General features: G+C 40.4%; 2 long non-coding RNA genes across 2 annotated transcripts; both read left to right on the top strand.

The window, feature by feature from the left end:
- The first annotated feature begins 2,330 nt into the window (after nucleotides 1–2,330).
- On the top strand, nucleotides 2,331–3,039 carry LOC121467229. The gene is made up of 3 exons (XR_005977362.1): nucleotides 2,331–2,772; nucleotides 2,836–2,900; nucleotides 2,975–3,039. It is a non-coding gene; the product is annotated as an uncharacterized LOC121467229 (long non-coding RNA).
- Nucleotides 3,040–4,255: 1,216 nt separating this feature from the next.
- LOC121467228 lies at nucleotides 4,256–5,008 on the top strand. Its single transcript, XR_005977361.1, has 3 exons — nucleotides 4,256–4,742; nucleotides 4,806–4,870; nucleotides 4,944–5,008. It is a non-coding gene; the product is annotated as an uncharacterized LOC121467228 (long non-coding RNA).
- The last annotated feature ends 288 nt before the right edge of the window (nucleotides 5,009–5,296 follow it).

The raw sequence follows: 5,296 nt of genomic DNA, 5'->3' as shown, positions 1-5,296 counted from the left end.
CAGCTGTATCTGGACAGGAGCACAGGATGCATTTGTCGCGTCCGTCTTGACAGCCGTAAGTACAAAAACTAAGACGAATTTTCCTAACCTAGAAAAATATAAAAATAATAGAAAAAGGGGTTCAGTAATCTCGCGAAGATGGTTAGCGTAGATTGTCCTTGTGGTCCACCCTCCCCTCAATTTGGGTCTGCTTCAATGATTTTTTCCGAACATAGTGGCGAGAGCTTGTTTCCTATGCGTTTGTTTGCCTTTAAGAAAACTTTTTCACCAGCTTGATAGCCCTTTTGGGTCCTATTTTTGTTTACCTGGTCAAGGGATTTTTCTTGAGCCTGTTGGATTCTAATTCTAATTCTAATTCTAATTCTGCTTTCGAAATCCGCGGGTTTTGAGTGAACAATCTCTATGGTTTTTTTGTTGGTTACCGAGTGGATAGAATTGTTGTATTTGTTGGTTGCCAAAAGAATTAGTTCGGTCGTATCGCTTAAGTTGCCCTCTATTTTCAAGCATCTGGCTATTTCTACCAGGGTGCTATGAAACCTTTCTACTTTACCGTTTGAGGAGCTATGTAGGGGCGGGGCGTTGGCGATGGTGATATTGAAATGATTCGGTTTTTCTGCTACCACTTGCTTAGATGGATGGCGTTTGTATTTTGCCATTGAACAGGTCTTGCAATTCAAAGGTGTCTCTGTTGCTAACCGAAGCATTTTAGGGAAAAAATAGTCCCTTGTGCTGCTCGGTGAGCCCTGTTGTGTTCTGCTATGACAATTTCCCTTTGCTCTGTTGTATCCGTTATGTCCTGCACGAAGCTTTTCATATATTTGAATGACGTGTTGGGGAACAATTCGACTAGTCAATGTTGAATAAATGCCAAGATCGGTAGGGAGCAATATGTTGCGTTTACCACCTCAGCATTAACTTAATCTTGTAAAGTGTTAAGCTGATTTTCTCGGTTAGAAATTTTTATTACGTGTCGCACCTTGCTCTTAAACAAGATTAATGTGTCAACAGAGGAGCTGTTTCCTTCCTCAATTACTATTTGGTTCCGGAAACAGTTTACTGGGTTGTCCGTCGTGTCTATGGTGTATGTCAGTGATTGTTCGCTGTGTATGGTTGCTACGTCTGATTCTATTTCGTCTTCTAAGACGTTTATGTTCTGGCGAGACAGCGCGTCTGCCACAAGGTTTTTTTTGCCAGGTTTATAAACTAATTTCGCGCCGTGATCGTCCCCTTCCAGCGATTTAGTCTCGCGTTAGGGTTTTTGTCCGAGACGGAAAAGGTAAGTGGCTGGTGGTCGGTAAGGATCTGCAAGCCTTTCACTCAACTTCAATCAACACCACGTTGCCTGGTTAACTTCCTTAGGAAGCGATTTCTTGTCAAGGGGAAAAGTCGCCTTAAAGTTGATAGAGGAGTCTGCCAAGGCAGTTGCCTTAGCCCCACTTTGTTTAATCTATACACTGCCAATCTTCACAGTTTGAATGACGAAAACTGCGAAAAGTGTCAATACGCAGACGACTTCTTTCTGGTTTGCTTCGATGCTACCCTTTTACGAGCAAGGGATATACCTTTAGAAAAAATAGCAGAGTTTGAAATAGAGTGTAGTGAGCTAAATTTATACTTTTATCTAACTAAGTCCAGAGTTATTCACTTTAATCTTCGCAAACAGCCGCTTCAAGTTTTTTATAAGGGAATTCCAATAGTAGCCGCCAATAATTCTCCATGCGCACACATTGAACAGGCAATATCATCTGCAAACAAAACATGTGCATTTTTAAAATTGCTTAGTGGATGCACTTTCGGGGTAAATCCCAGGAAAGGTCTTCTGCTATACAAAGCGTTTGCCAGAAGTAGGCTAGAATATGCATGTTTCTCATTTAGCAATATGTCCAAAACAGCTATGGATAAAATAAAAGTACAAACTAATTTCAGTCTTAGAGGCGTACTCGGCTTAATAAAGTGTTCACTGGTACCGATAGTACATCACATGGCAGCGGAGCTGCCCATGAGTTGCCAGCCAAAGATACACTTGTATCCAATAGTGAAATTAATACTAGTTATGCCAAATTATATAAAGACTTTAAACATATCCTAGATCAAGTCAAAATCTGTGATCCATTACCTGTACATAATAGTAAAAGAGGGGTAGACCTAGATTTCTTTAAGGGAACAGCCAAAAACAAATGTGATATAGGAAGGAAGGAGTAAATGGGAAATGAAGGAATAAAATGGGATCTCTTAGGAATAGGGACTTTGACATCATTTTCACAGACGGGTCAGTAACATATAGGTATTCAAGAGCAACGTTTCTAGTAAATAGCTCGAATTTTACAGCCAGTTTCTAAACGAACGAGATTTTGTTGTCTCTATCGGACGAACTGCTAGCGATTGACAATGATGCCTCAGCTGAAATACACAGATTAATACAGGAGGACTGGGACAAGGAGTACGCCGAATGCGCTAGTGGTAAACAGCGGGGTTACTGCGAACTCTTCCCAACAACGCTAAACAAACCTTGGTTTAACAACTTGAACTGCAACCTCAGACCTTCGGGTATAAAAATCATAAACAGATTAATGAGCGGTAACGCTTTTGACAATTATACTCTAAACAAAATGCACGTAGTAAACAACAACAGATGTGCCAGTTGCAACGATTTCGATAACGCATCGCACATCATATTCAGCTGTTCCAAATACAACTCTGCAAGACAGCAGCATCACTCGCCGCAGTCACTTTGGTAGAATTTTGGCCGGAGCCGGAGCGCAGTTTGAACAGGTGAGTGTTGCATTTGATTTGATTTTGTTAATTTTACATGTTTTAATATTCATTTTTATGCAGGCGCATCCCTCTCCACAGTATCGTCAGCTGGATCTGGGCAGGAGCATGGAACGAAGTTTTGGCTGGTAAGTGTGATTTTTGTTTTGATTTTTTTTTGCGTATTTGTTTTGATTATATTTTTTTATTATTATTTCAACAGTCTCCTCCCTCGCCGCAGTCGCAATAGCAGGGATTTGTCCAGGAGCCGGAAATCGTTTGAGGCAGGTAAGTAAAGTGTTTGATTTGATTTTACGTGTCTTTATAATTTTGATTTTTTCGCAGGCGCATCCCTCGCCACAGCTTAGTTCGCGGAATCAGGACAGGAGTCAGAAAACGCAGTTTTATCTAATGTGTTTTATGTTTGTATTGTTTTAATTTGTTTATTGTGCATATGCTTATTAATTGTGTTTATATTATGTTTCAATGTTTCGTCCCTCGCCGCAGTCAATTCAGAGGGAATCGGACAAGAGTCGAAACGCTATTTTGGCAGGTAAGTGTGGTCATTGATTTAATTTTGTTTTTTGCGTATTTATTTTAATTTTATTATTTCCACAGTCTCATCCCTCCCCGCAGTCAGACCAGTAGGAAGACAGTCCAAGATGATTGCGAATCGGGCAGTCATAGTCCAAGATGATTGCGAATCGGGCAGTCATAGTCCAAGATAATTGAGAATCGGGAGTCGAGACAGAAACGACCGCGGAACCGCGTTAAGTCCTCTACTGGCAAAAACAGTAATCGCGGAGGATCTATCTGAGTGATCGAACCTAGAACCCGATAGAAATATAACTTATATATCATGGGATCTACAACCATCTGACAACACGGCAAACGTGGTGAGCAACGTCGAAATTGTAGACCACAAGGAGGACATAACCAAAGTCTACAATGTTTTGTGCCTCATTACTGGACAAAACATGAGCATTTTTAAAATTGCTTAGTGGATGCACTTTCGGGGTAAATCCCAGGAAAGGTCTTCTGCTATACAAAGCGTTTGCCAGAAGTAGGCTAGAATATGCATGTTTCTCATTTAGCAATATGTCCAAAACAGCTATGGATAAAATAAAAGTACAAACTAATTTCAGTCTTAGACGCGTACTCGGCTTAATAAAGTGTTCACTGGTACCGATAGTACATCACATGGCAGCGGAGCTGCCCATGAGTTGCCAGCCAAAGATACACTTGTATCCAATAGTGAAATTAATACTAGTTATGCCAAATTATATAAAGACTTTAAACATATCCTAGATCAAGTCAAAATCTGTGATCCATTACCTGTACATAATAGTAAAAGAGGGGTAGACCTAGATTTCTTTAAGGGAACAGCCAAAAACAAATGTGATATAGGAAGGAAGGAGTAAATGGGAAATGAAGGAATAAAATGGGATCTCTTAGGAATAGGGACTTTGACATCATTTTCACAGACGGGTCAGTAACATATAGGTATTCAAGAGCAGCGTTTCTAGTAAATAGCTCGAATTTTACAGCCAGTTTCTAAACGAACGAGATTTTGTTGTCTCTATCGGACGAACTGCTAGCGATTGACAATGATGCCTCAGCTGAAATACACAGATTAATACAGGAGGACTGGGACAAGGAGTACGCCGAATGCGCTAGTGGTAAACAGCGGGGTTACTGCGAACTCTTCCCAACAACGCTAAACAAACCTTGGTTTAACAACTTGAACTGCAACCTCAGACCTTCGGGTATAAAAATCATAAACAGATTAATGAGCGGTAACGCTTTTGACAATTATACTCTAAACAAAATGCACGTAGTAAACAACAACAGATGTGCCAGTTGCAACGATTTCGATAACGCATCGCACATCATATTCAGCTGTTCCAAATACAACTCTGCAAGACAGCAGCATCACTCGCCGCAGTCACTTTGGTAGAATTTTGGCCGGAGCCGGAGCGCAGTTTGAACAGGTGAGTGTTGCATTTGATTTGATTTTGTAAATTTTACATGTTTTAATATTCATTTTTATGCAGGCGCATCCCTCTCCACAGTATCGTCAGCTGGATCTGGGCAGGAGCATGGAACGAAGTTTTGGCTGGTAAGTGTGATTTTTGTTTTGATTTTTTTTGCGTATTTGTTTTGATTATATTTTTTTATTATTATTTCAACAGTCTCCTCCCTCGCCGCAGTCGCAATAGCAGGGATTTGTCCAGGAGCCGGAAATCGTTTGAGGCAGGTAAGTAAAGTGTTTGATTTGATTTTACGTGTCTTTATAATTTTGATTTTTTCGCAGGCGCATCCCTCGCCACAGCTTAGTTCGCGGAATCAGGACAGGAGTCAGAAAACGCAGTTTTATCTAATGTGTTTTATGTTTGTATTGTTTTAATTTGTTTATTGTGCATATGCTTATTAATTGTGTTTATATTATGTTTCAATGTTTCGTCCCTCGCCGCAGTCAATTCAGAGGGAATCGGACAAGAGTCGAAACGCTATTTTGGCAGGTAAGTGTGGTCATTGATTTAAT

The sequence above is a fragment of the Drosophila elegans genome, unplaced genomic scaffold (genome assembly GCF_018152505.1).
Source record: "Drosophila elegans isolate 14027-0461.03 unplaced genomic scaffold, ASM1815250v1 contig_257, whole genome shotgun sequence".
Classification (NCBI taxonomy): domain Eukaryota; kingdom Metazoa; phylum Arthropoda; class Insecta; order Diptera; family Drosophilidae; genus Drosophila; species Drosophila elegans.
The sequence above is the reverse complement of the archived record's forward strand: the minus strand, read 5'-3'. Positions and strand labels throughout refer to the sequence as shown.